The sequence below is a fragment of the Colias philodice genome, chromosome 26 (assembly GCF_061535455.1).
Source record: "Colias philodice isolate Cphi_HAF_F1 chromosome 26, ilColPhil1 Martin Lab GWU primary, whole genome shotgun sequence".
Classification (NCBI taxonomy): Eukaryota; Metazoa; Arthropoda; class Insecta; order Lepidoptera; family Pieridae; genus Colias; species Colias philodice.
This window is the reverse complement of record NC_143111.1, coordinates 2,494,593-2,507,275: the sequence shown is the minus strand read 5'-3', so window position 1 is coordinate 2,507,275 and position 12,683 is coordinate 2,494,593. Positions and strand designations below refer to the sequence as shown.

General features: G+C 34.4%; 1 protein-coding gene, 1 long non-coding RNA gene and 1 other non-coding gene across 8 annotated transcripts in view; 1 reads left to right on the top strand and 2 right to left on the bottom strand.

Moving 5' to 3' along the window:
- Positions 1-12,683, top strand: part of brat (tripartite motif-containing protein brain tumor) — a 432,659-nt gene that overhangs the window by 217,867 nt on the left and 202,109 nt on the right. The window lies entirely within an intron of this gene.
- Positions 1-12,683, bottom strand: part of LOC149476791 (uncharacterized) — a 465,754-nt gene that overhangs the window by 417,574 nt on the left and 35,497 nt on the right. The gene's annotated exons all lie outside the window — the stretch shown is intronic.
- On the bottom strand, positions 2,758-2,829 carry TRNAE-CUC (transfer RNA glutamic acid (anticodon CUC)). The gene has a single exon. It is a non-coding gene; the product is annotated as a tRNA-Glu (tRNA).

Here is a 12,683-nt window from a genome sequence, read left to right as displayed (position 1 = left end):
CACGATTAGTGGCCTTACTATGCAGCGATACGCTGAAATAAAGAGGTAAAATAATGTTAAATATTCACTACCTATTATAATATAATAGTAAAATAAATCTATTTACCGCTAACCGCTTATCCCATACACCAACGGTAATCTTGCAATCTCTTACTGCGGGCGGCTTATAGGATAATACAAGGGTTATACTTTTCAAATTTAACTACGCTGTATCCAAGACTGCTTCGAAATGATATGAATCCCTTGAGATTTCAATATAGGATTTTCAAATATATGCATTATGCGTTATTGCAAGTGAATTTATAAAGTTGTTATGAAAGAAAAGCCTTCACGTGATACAAAATTTGGGAGAATAATTATTAAACAACTAGTGCCCGCGGTTTTACCCGCAGTGCTCCGCTCTTGTTGGTCTTAGCGTGATGATATATAGCCTATAGCTTTCCTCGATAAATGGGCTATCTAACATCGAAAGAATTTTTCAAATCGGACCAGTAGTTGCTGAGATTAGCGCGATCAAACAAACAAACTCATCAGCTTTAAAATATTAGTATAATAAGATTAAACCCATATCAACTAAAATGAATTTGAAATAACATATCCTCTTAAGGGCCGATTTTTCAATGCTTGGATAAAACTTATCCGTCCAATAAAGTATTACACGATAATATTAAAATGTCACGTAAACTGTCAAATACGGGCAATTAGAATACGTTTTTAAAATGGTAGTTTTATACATTATTCGACGAATAAAAATCCAAGGATTAAAAAATTAGCCCTAAACGTAATTAAATAAATCCACTTATTTAAAAGAACATCTAACTGTTTAATACGCATAAAAATAATTATATTTCACTCTACGTGATATTTCCCTTAATTAACGTGAAACAGTATAACAGGGAATTAATAATTTAATTAAAACAAGTATATTCTCATTACGGGATTACAATAATTTGATTTCAATCATTTAATGCTGAAATTACATCGTTCTGTCAATTATGATTCTATACAGCTAATCTCATTAATGCTAGAAATGTATGGAAATGTTTGAAAAGCAATAGATTCAAGTATCCTACTAATATTATAAATGCGAAAGTTGTAAGGATGGGTGTGTATGTGTATGTTTGTTACTCTTTCACGCAAATACTACTGAGCCGATTACAATGAAATTTAGCACACATATAGAGGGTATCTTGGATTAACACATAGGATAGGTTTTATCCCGGAAATCTCACAGGAATGGGAACTATGCGGGTTTTTCTTCGAAAACGCGGTCTAAAAGCTAGTTATCTATAAATATTTATGTTTATGAACCTATAGAGGAGTGATGTAAAAATGTTGCGATCTCTCTATAGTCTTATGTATAAGATTATGCGATAAGGGAGTCTAGTTGAATTGATAATTGTATATGAATTAATTCTTAATAGGGATATTCGATGTTAATTAAAATAAGAACTGTAGTAACTGAGAAAATAGATTATCTTGAGAATATTAGTTAATTCATTTATTTCGTAAACTTCGAATATTAATACAATTTTAATTATAATAATTTTATCAACAAAGCATAGGTTTATACAGATGTAAGAACCCAATTAAAACCAGAACACACAATATGAACGAAACAGAAAAATATTAAATTAAACCATAACTTAATAAATATCTAATCAAGCTCTCAATTGTGTCCGATACGGAAACTCAAATAAACGAAGGACGAAATTGAAACCAGTCACAAAATATAAAATACAAGATGAACGTGCAATAAAACCCTCTCGTTATCTCTTAAAAAACAAAGCGACGACAGGCTATGAAATTAAAAAATAGCGATACTCTTTGCATGAATACCTCTTCATATTCGCGCGCTTTTTTATCTGTATTCTGTGCTCGGGAAAATTGGCGGGAGTTTTTACTTTTTTTTATTACATCTTGTTTGTAATGTTGCTAACTGTCACGATATTATACTCTTCCCGTGGGTTCTGATGAATGTGTTAATTGAAATAAGAATGAAGTTTTTATTACGTGTTTGTTTTTCATTATAGCGTTTGTATTGTACAAATAAGGTGGTAAAAATATGTCCAAAATGAAGAATTGTTTTTGTATGTTTTTTTTAAATTCATAGCGATGAATTTTTACAAAATTAGAAACTAAATAACGGTAAATATCGTCATGTTTAAAATAACAATAGGTTTCCAAAAATTTAGCATGCATTTTAACAAAACGATGCATCGTACATGCAATAATATTGATCAGTAGTTGTGGCTCTATTTAGAAAATGTTAATTATAATATAAGTAGCTTTCTGATAATCTGTTGTTTATTGTTATCTTATGTTTATTGTATAATGTAGGTATGTTTTAATATAAATGCGGTAGATTCATATAGCACCAGCCAGGTAAAGCCGGAGCAAAATACTTGTATTGACTTCAGTTATTTAGTTTTATTTAACCAGTACCTACGAAATTAAATAAATAATATTAAAGTTATTCGGTACAACGTGTTTGGTTGTATGATTTTAATACTAAATACGAATACATTTGAGAAACAAGTCCATCTTTATTTTGTCGTCATCGTTGTTTTTTATTTTGTTCAAAAAACTTTAATTATTAATCAAAGGCTACAAAATTATAGTTAAAACTCAAAGTTTATATCGCGTAGAAGACATTTTAAAATAAAAAAAAATAATTATACGTGAATTAAGTAAAAAATAAAAATAATATTATCTTTCCTCGAGTGAATACAAAATTACTAAAAACAAAAAGGAGATTTCCGATACCGGGAATCGAACCCGAGCCTCCTGGGTGAGAGCCAGGTATCCTAGCCACTAGACCATATCGGAGTTGTGAGAAGTGTCGAAATAATGGAACTTAACGTTAATACATTTATTTATTACAGATTTAATATTTTTTATAAATTTTTTTTTAGTTATTTGAAATAATTTAATAACTAAGGTGATCTGATATTTAAAATACAACTAGAAATGACTAATTTATACTAAATGTAAATACTTAATAATGTACAAAATGTTAAATAATGATTTATTATATTACAAATTAAAAAAAAAATATGTTTATTACCTTTATCATTAAGAATTCGATTGTAAAATTGTGACGTATTTATGCAAAAAATTGATTTCACTTATACCTATGCGTTATGAACTTGTTATGAAGAAATAGATGATTAATTTTAACGAAAATATTTATCTTTTAGGGCCGATTTTTCAATCACGAGATAAATAGTCTAATAACTACCCCTCGAATAGATTTATTCAATTATTTATCTAACTCATAACGGCTCGCCTATTTTTCAATCGTGATTTATTTGATGAATAACTATCTGACCAAATATTTCCATATTGGCAGCTCTGCTCTCGGAGTGGCGAAAGAAAAATATTAAATTAGTCAGGTTAGAGCGGGATAGAGTCAACTCTTGCAATTTGTCAACAACCGTCATTATGACTCACGTCAGGAGTGCATTTTAGTTTGTCTTGTATTGCTCTTGTCTTCTATGATTGTTGATTGTTGTTTTGATTCGAGTAAAGAGTTTGGTTAAATTTGGGTTTCAATTTATATATTTTACGATAGAAACGACATACTTAAAGGCAGCGTTCGGCAAATTTTCAATGGCATGGTCATCAGTACTATCAAAAACATCAATTTCAATATGATTTTAATTGATAATAATTATATAGAAAGAGGTTTCATTGTTAATAATTCTACGCTCTATGTTATGACATACGAAAATATCCCAAATTTGACGCGTCAGTTGTCAACTCAAACGCCTAACCGTCGAATAGCGCGCTATCTGGCCGTTGGAGCGGCAAATAGATTTATTCCTCAAATAACGTAGTTATTCGATAGATAAGTCCTATTCGTCTATTGAAAAATTGAATATTTTGTTAACTGAAGAATAAAGTCTATCTAGCTGTTTATCTGGGCATTGAAAAATCGGCCCTTAGTAAAACATCTCGTCAGATGGATGTGATCGATTTTATGTAAACGTCAGGTCGACTTTGACCTTGAATGAAGTTCAATCAATTTTTTAACAGCGTGGGACTTATATGGATAAGCCTTGAATATTTTAAACTATTTTTATCTTCGTATTATTTTTATCTTCATAATTTTTTAGTGTCAATATTTAACTTAAATAAACAGGATTTATAATTGAAAAAAAAATATTTTTAGCCATTATAAATGTAACAGTTTTAATTTTTCTCGTATGTGTTTTGAATTTGGCAGTTCTTCTCCAGGAACCAATTGATTAACATTTGACTGAACCTGTTGTGTCGTAATTAATTATCACTATATACCTATATATGTATAACTAGCTGGTGCGTTGTGCGCGGGCTGCAAGCAGCCCGCGAGCCCCTTTTGCCCCTGGGTTGAAGCAATAGGGCAGTCATTTGAAAATGTATTCGAATTTTCTGTCCATTTGTTACATCTGCTAACAGCGAATCTACAGTCAGTCGGTAATGCTTATAAATTCCCCATTCAAGTATTTTCCTCTCCGGGAGGCTGTTCACCTTCGAAGGAGCGTGGTGCGGAAGCATCCCAGGGCAGAAATCTTCAGTCATTTGAAAATGCATTAAAATTCCCCGTCAATTTGTTATTATCTGCTAACAGCGATTCCACAGTCAATGGGAAGTGCTTATAAATTTCCTATTCAAATATTTTCTATTCCGGGGGGCTGTCCACCTTCGAGAGTGCGTGGTGCGTGAGCTGCAAGCAGCTCGCGGCTCATCCAAGGGCAGAAATGTTCAGTCATTTGAAAATGCATTCGAATTTCCTGTCCATTTGTTACAACTGCTAACAGCGATTCTACAGTCAGTCGAAACTGCTTATAAATTACTTATTACTTATTCAAATATTGGTTAAATTTTTGAAACGTGATCCCGAATTTCATTTATTTGAGGTGTCTTATCAATAGCGGTGACTTTTTATAATAAACTGTTCAAGACAATAAATGTGTGAAGATGTATATAAAACATATTGAAAACTTCAAGTCTTTTTAGTAGCGTCGTTTAAAATCAAATTCATTATGCTTTCGGCACTAAAAATATCTAAGTGAAAGCCATAGGACTACAGTCAAAGGGTGTATCGAATAAAATATCGTTACACTATAAAAATAACTACTTTAAAAAAACCGACTTCAAAAACGGAAAAGTAAAAAATAATTAATTACTACATATTATTTAGTTGTGTTATTCACTATATAGGTTTGAAGTCGGTGACAAGCACTAAGCACTTATTAAACTACGCTATTTTTTTATACAAGAACTACTATTATTTCGATACTTGCAATTCAATTACATTATTCGCAATACAAAACATTGGCTATTTTCGATATAAAAACTACACTTCTCTTGGTGTAAGTCCTACGCTTATAAATCATCTCATTCACTCAATAAATGTGTGAAGATGTGTATATTATTACGTATTGAAAACTTCATTAGTAGCTTCGTTTAAAATCAAATTCAGTATGCTTTCGGCACTAAAAATAAGAACCTACTTTTCCGTTTTTGAAGTCGGTTTTTTTTTAACGTAGTTTTAATAGTTTTTAACCTACGTAGTTTTTTTTGTTTGAGTGGGAATCGCCCTAAAGTCGCTTCTATTCAAGAGTTTACTTAACATGCTCGTCGCTTCTCTCTTCACTACCTATGATGATATTTACGCCGGCCGCTGCCGCGACTCGCTCGCTTCGCTCGCTTGGCTAGTGCGGTAGTTCAAAAGTTAACCTAACTCGCTCGTCGCTTCGCTCCTCGCTACTTCTTTGAATATTTACGCCGGCCGCTGACGTGACTTGCTCGCTTCGCTCGCTTGGCTAGTGCGATAGTTCAAAAGTTAACCTAACTCGCTCGTCGCTTCGCTCCTCGCTACTTCTTTTAATATTACGCCGGCCGCTGACGTGACTTGCTCGCTTCGCTCGCTTGGCTAGTGCGATAGTTCAAAAGTTAACCTAACTCGCTCGTCGCTTCGCTCCTCGCTACTTCTTTTAATATTTACGCCGGCCGCTGACGTGACTTGCTCGCTTCGCTCGCTTGGCTAGTGCGGTAGTTCAAAAGTTAACCTAACTCGCTCGTCGCTTCGCTCCTCGCTACTTCTTTGGATATTTACGCCGGCCGCTGACGTGACTCGCTCGCTTCGCTCGCTTGGCTAGTGTGGTAGTTCAAAAGTTAACCTAACTCGCTCGTCGCTTCGCTCCTCGCTACTTCTTTCAATATTTACGCCGGCCGCTGCCGCGACTCGCTCGCTTCGCTTGCTTGGCTCGTGCGGAAGTTCAAAAGTTAATAAATATTTTCTACTCCGGGAAGCTGTCGACCTTCGAGGTTGCGCGGTGCGCGGGCAGCAAGCAGCCCGCGGCGCCGTCTTTTGCCATTGCTATTCAATTACCCTTCCTACTATGGAAATTTCCAGACAAAATTTTCGAAAAAAAAATTTCACTTTTTACAAAAAATTATTATATGCCTGGAAGCGGACCAGATTTTGAAGCATTTTTTACTTCGGCGACCCCGACCTACCTGCCACCAGTTCAGAGAACCATTGAATTTCGTGATGTATGGAAAATGGAAACCGAGGGTCGGAGAGAAATTCTGAGTATGCAGTTTTGTAAATCTGGCCGATTAGAGCACAAAAGTCAATTTTCAGACCGATCGTAAAGTAAACGGCGCCACCATCTTGCTTTGAAAAATTGGCCATTTTTGAAAAAAAAAATTGCGTCCAATTTGAAATTTCTCCATTGCCCTGGTAGCGCCCCATCTTCCTGATCATTTTTTAGTTCTACACCCCCCAGCTATCTGGCGCCGTTTCGGAGAGCCGTCGAATTTTGCGTTGTATGAAACTCGGAAACCAGCGGTGGAAACTCGATTATGAGTATCACACCTTAATGTGCGGCTCGATTAAAGCCCCTGTGCCACGTTTCAGCGCGATCGGCCCAGAAATGGCCGTTTTAGAAATTGTATGGCGGCGGCCGTTTTTTCCGCCATTTTGAATTTTTTTCACTATCTGTGGTAATTGCTCGAGGTCTACTCCAAGTTTAGTTCGAGCACCCCAGATGTAGCTGCTACCGTTTGCGCGGGCCGTTGACCGTCTCCGCGGGCTGTGAGAAAGTTCAAAATTTCGTATTTTTCTGGATATCCTGGGAGCTGGGCGAGTATGAATGCATCATTGGTATGTTTCTCCGTTGCGCCACCTCCTCTAAATTTACGTTTTTATGTTTGCGCCAAAAATGGGAAAATTCCAAAATCGAGCGTCCCACTATGGCTCCCTGGTAGCGTCCCAGGGTGGTGATCATTTTTAGTTCCGGGACCCCCCACCCAACTCGTACCGTTTCCGCGGGCCGTTGGATTTTCTAATGTATGAAAGTCTGAAACTGGGGCCCGGAGCCACTCGAACGGGGCACCGATCGATTTGCCGGCTCGCACAGAGCACGTGTGCCAAATTTGAGACGTAAGGATTCATAAACGGCGATTTTGGCAAAGTACGGCGGCCATCTTGTTTTCGCGAAAATCCCCATTTTTCCACCACCCCTGGTAATCGCCACCAGTTCTGAGCATTTTTTGTTCAGACACCCCCCCTCCAGGTATCACCGTTTTTGCGCACCTCCAGGGGTCCACTCGGTTTTCGAAGATGATCGAGATCGCTATATTTTTCCTCTGCTCACTCGGCGCACCTCTACATGATCACGTCGTTATCCCCCCCACTTTCCACGTAGTTTCCGAGAAAAGCGATGTCAGTGAGTCAGTGAGTGAGTGGTAGTGTAGCTTTATATATATATAATAATTGAACCTCATTATTTTGCAGAAAAGGTGTAAAGAAATTAACAAAGATAGCATTTCTTTTTCCTCTTATCTGAAAATTTACACTATGTATTTTGCTGACAAATATGAAATAGTACTTCAATTTTTCACATAGAAAAAAACTCATTTACGAGTACTTGCCAACGCATAAAACATATGTCCTGACACGTATCTAATTAAAAAAACAACAATCAGCTGTTAGCCGTATCTACACAATTTCTTCGTATAATTACAAAGACCCCTCGTCATTAATACGATGGGCAGCGGTGCGGGACCCCATCCTGTGACGGTTCGTGCCCACGGAACCCCAATTTCATAGCCATTTGTCATTTAAATTTCTACATTAGATATGCTTAGTCGTGCGTTTATGTTTAAGGGTAGTAGGTTTAAGATGACGTACAAAAATATCTCTTGTAGTTGTAAAGTTAATCTGTAGAAATTTTAAAATATATATATGTTTACCTATTTTAAATTTTATAGCCCGATACATTCTATAGGGATACATCTATCTCGTGAAGACTTTAAAGTTTAAAATGAAAATGAAAAGAACGGATTGTAATTTGTAATATAGTCTAATTATTACCAATATGATTTTATGTATCGCTCTTATTTTGTCATCCTTTCAAATAGATAAACGTATACATATGATATACCTGTTCATAAAATATGTCTTTATATATTTAAACAATATAATATCTTTGTGGTCTCTATTGATTTGTAAAAATACTGTATCATTTTGTTTCCACAAAATTAATTACATAAGTACATTTAAAAATGTGCTTATCCATGATAATCCTATTGCCTATTATTATAATTAAAGACTATGTAAATATTAAAATCGTTGTACAAATTAGGATAAAATCTTGGAAAATCATATTATTTCAATGAAAACATAACTTGAAAGGGATGAATTATTAATATGTGATTTAAATTTGTTTCACGAACTATCATACCAAGAGAAAAAAGCGGGAATAAGTTAACTTATTGTACATAAAAAATGCAGAAAAGATACTTCGTCCCTGTTTAAAGGGATGAAACTCTCTTTATAAGTTGATTTTTTCGTTTCCTGCCCATCCAAGTACTTAATCGATTTGAACGGTTTACGCTTTCAAGTTTTTCCAATATATAAAGTTATAACCTTTGACGACATCGACTTATTTTATTTCGTCTTCGTCTTTATGAAAATCAATTTGTGTGTAATTTTTCTACATATTAAATAATTTGATAAGATAGTAAGATTTCATGACTGCATTTGAAAGTTCAAAGACGGTTTCGACGGTTCAAGACGGTTCAAATCGAACCTATATTTTTTTTTTTTTAAGAGAAACTTCTATAGGCGCTTTGAGAGTAAAATTTCCAGGTCTCGTCATGGCAATGCTGTCACGTCATGGAGTAAGGCGACGATTTTGGCATCTTTGAATCTTGTCAAAGAAGTGTCACTTCTGGCTCGTGTGCTTGGCACACACGCTCTTAAAAAAACATTCACATTTACTTTGATAAGAATGGACAATCAACTCATATAAACTTTTAATTGATTCATTTAGGGCCGATTTTTCAATGCTTGGATAAAACTTATTCATCGAATAATGTATAAAACTACCATTTTAAAAACGTATTCCACAACGTATTCTTATTGCCCGTATTTGACAGTTTACGTGACATTTTAATATTATCGTGTAATACTTTATTGGACGGATAAGTTTTATCCAAGCATTGAAAAATCGGCCCTTAAACATACATAATTGTTATGTATATGACTAAATAATAACTCAATACATACTTTAATACAATGATCAGTAATAAACTCTATGTGTAACTATAAATATTAAATACCTCTTCTACGTATTACATTAAAAAGCCATTTTAAAAGAATATTATGTGGCACAAATAGCAATAGTAGGAAAATCGTCCATTCATTTTATTCAAACTAGAGTAACGCACTTGTAGTATGGGCGACAGTCGCATACGAAATTATTTGGATGAAATGTACACAATGCTTGTAGTGCAGGAGCTGGTTGTACTTATTTGTTAATCTGTTTTTTAATTTTTACTTTGGAAATTTATGATAATTTATAAATATTAAATATGAGAACTAAAATTTTGTTATCAATAGATAATAAAATCATTCAATCATTTTATTATCATGTGACTAGAGAAACAAGAAAATTTTACTGTTGAGATAGTAAAGGAGTCCCTTCTTTTATTACTATTACAAATAAATATGTATCAGTACTGAGATCGTCTATACTGAAATAGGTAGGTATGCTCGCTGGAAATAGGCCACCAATATACATAAAGCGTGAAATTGAAAAACTAAGGTTAAATAAGAACGAAACAAAACATCCAAACAATCACGTTTTCACAAGTAATTATAACATCATACTTATACAGCATTTATACTTTACCAGATTTCAGCCCACAGCTAGAGCTTCGCCCGCGTGCTCTAAAACTTAACAAAATATATTATGTAACTTAACAAATTAAATAACCTTCCTAGACAACCGTGCTATCCATTAGTGAAAACAGAATGAGAATTGATGCACTAGTTTTCTAGTTTATTGCAGACAGACAGACAGACGCAACGGACGACTTTTTTTAATATAATATGTAGTGAAGTGATACATCAGATAGAACCGAAGAAAAACGCTTGATTCGGGAGAATTGTTCTAGTTAAATTAAATTATTCTACATAATTAAAAAACATCCAGCTCTTGCAGTACAACTTCATAGCTCGCTGCATTTGCGCCGATGTGAACACGCGGCCGTCCGGAACGCGCCCAAGCCTGACGTCAGTTTTGTTTTTGAATTTCGAACGATCCAAATTCGGATCTTTTTACTTCTTTTTCAATTTTTTTTACGGATGTTTGCGTTGGATACGTGACGTGTACATTTTCACTTTTTCAGTAGCAGAGAATTTTGAGTTTTTTTTTTCTTTATTCTGTATATATTCTGTGTCCAAAGGGATTGTAATTTGTAGGATTCTTTGTTTTGTTTAATTTCATGTTAATTAGATATTGAAGATTGAAAAAAATTGAGCTTAAAATATACCAAATGAAAAGGCTTCTATGAAATACAAATTGAAATATCGTTCTCATTACTTATGATAACATTTTACATGCAAACAAAGTAAGAGAAATAAAATTGTTGAATCGCTAAAGTATTGCTTCTATTTCTTGTTTTCTTGATCAATTACTAAAGACTTCATTATGAAATACAAATATTATTATGCATTTTAAACAGAAAATATAAATCTTCGTGAGTAAATTGAGAACTTACGTATGGAATATAAATAATATCTATTAACTTATTTTTTTTTTTGAAGTGAAAACTTCTTTAGCGGGTTGGGTATAAAATCTTAAACTCGCGTCAGGACACGTTACCTGATCGAAAAAGCGTAAGACGGATACCATTCCAAAATATCAAACATGCTCAACGTTAATAATCAAGTTTTCACTACTGCCGGCACTCCCGGAGTGCAACCCGTCTTTTTTTTTTCAATAAAAGTAAAGATCGTTAAAACTGCTGGGTGTAGGTATATCATATTGTAGGATGTTAATTAAAGTGATTTTACTTGTTTAAATTGCGTTTTATTTTCGCAATAACGCTTTCGTTATACAAAAATCGATTTGGCTTTAATGCTACATATAAATTAACTAGCGACCCGCCCCGGCTTCGCACGGGTGCAATGCTGATACTAAATACACTACAGAAAAACTGTGAACGTCGTCGTATATAAAAACATAGCGGCCCGCTCCGGCTTCGCACGGGTATAAAATAGATAGCCAGGCGGCCGGCCGCAATTTTTAAATCTGTAATATCTTCGAAAATATTCACTTAAATCATACGGTGTAAAGGGCCATATCTTAATCTTATCTTAATACTATTATAAAGGCGAAAGTTTGTAAGGATGTATGGATGTATGGATGTATGGATGTATGGATGTATGGATGTATGGATGTTTGTTACTCTTTCACGTAAAAACTACTGAACCGATTACAATGAAATTTAGCACACATATAGAGGGTAACTTGGATTAACACATAGGATAGTTTTTATCCCGGAAATCCCACGGGAACGGGAACTATGCGGGTTTTCCTTTGCAAACGCGGGCGAAGCCGCGGGCGGAAATCTAGTAGATCTATATTAAATGAACAATGTATTCGAAGTTAAGGATTAATGCTGTATTGGTTATAATCGCATCGCAGCCATTATTTATCGTAAAAATTAAATGACAAAAAAAAGTTATTGTGGGTTATCCATAGGAGATAGACATATACCATCGCGGACTTTTCTGTTGACCTTTTCAATGTGTATAATACCACAGTATTACCAATATTGTAATACTGTGATAATACTTAGTACATACGTAGGGTTCAGCCTGCGTTTACAATGTAAGCGGAAAAAATGTAATATTTTACGACATCACATTAGAAACCTCAAAAATAACAGTACTTCTCCACTATTTAATGGATGTTATTATACATATAAACCTTCCTCTTGAATCACTCTATCTATTAAAAAAAACCGCATCAAAATCCGTTGCGTAGTTTCAAAGATTTAAGCGTACAAAGGGACAAAGGGACATAGGGACAGAGAAAGCGACTTTGTTTTATACTATGTAGTGATGATGATTAAAAAAAACGCGATTTAAATCCGTTAAAATGATTTTATATCAAATAGGAAACTCATTGAAAAACAAAGAAAGTTTTTGTATAAAGCTCGGTGGGCGGTAATACAATTTTTATGTGGACAATGCGTCATTGTTTACTTGAACGTTGAAATGGCGGTAGTGATGTGCTTTATCGATAGAACGTGTTTAATAAATCGTTTATCGATTCAATTAATGGTTTAGGTGCATCGCTTAATTAAGTTTGATGGTTTATATTGAATCTGTAGTT